This window comes from Nannospalax galili, unplaced genomic scaffold (genome assembly GCF_000622305.1).
Source record: "Nannospalax galili isolate Female #2095 unplaced genomic scaffold, S.galili_v1.0 scaffold768, whole genome shotgun sequence".
Lineage (NCBI taxonomy): Eukaryota > Metazoa > Chordata > Mammalia > Rodentia > Spalacidae > Nannospalax > Nannospalax galili.
In genome coordinates this window covers 8,358,344-8,359,149 of record NW_008360317.1, presented here as the reverse complement: position 1 = coordinate 8,359,149, position 806 = coordinate 8,358,344, and positions in this window count along the sequence as shown.

Sequence of the window (806 nt, the reverse complement as noted above, 5' to 3'; positions counted from 1 at the left end):
ATTTTCTTCTGGCAGTTTCAGAGTTTCCATTTTTGAAAACATATTTGTTTATTATTTTTACTTTATATGTATTTGTATATTGCCTGAATGTATTGAGTGCACCTGTGTCATGCAATGCCGAGGACATCAGAAGAGGGCTTTGGATTCCCCTGGAACTGGAGTTAAAAATGGTTCGTAGTTGCCATGTGGGTGCTGGGAATCGAACCTGGGTCCTCTGCAAGAGCAGTCAATGTTCTTATCTGCTGAGCCATCTCTCCAGCCCCCAGAGTTTCAGTTTTTATATTGAGATATTTGATTCATTTTCAGTTGATTTTTATGCAGGATGAAAGATAAGGGTCCAATTCCATTCTTCTATAAGAAGAGATCCAGTTTTGTCGGCAACATTTGTTGATGATGCTGTCTTTCCTCCATTGTGTGTTCCTGGCAAGTTTGTCAAATATTAGATGGTGGGAATTGCGTGCACTCATGTTTGGGTCTTCTATTGTGTTCCATTGATCTATGTATCTGTTTCTGTGTCAGTACCATGCTATTTTTATGACTAGCGCTCTGTAATTAGTCTGAAATCTGGCATGATGATCCCCCCAGCATAGCTCTTTTGGTCCAAGATTGCTTTGGCTACCTGGGGTCTTTGTGAATCCATATGGATTTTAGGATGTTTTGTTCTTCTGTGAAAAATGTCATGGGGATTTTGATTGGCATAGCATTGAATCTATACATGACTCTTGGTAGGGTGGTCATTTTCACAATATTAATTCTTCCAATCCATGAGCATGGGAGGTCCTTCCATCTTCTGATGTCTTCCTCAA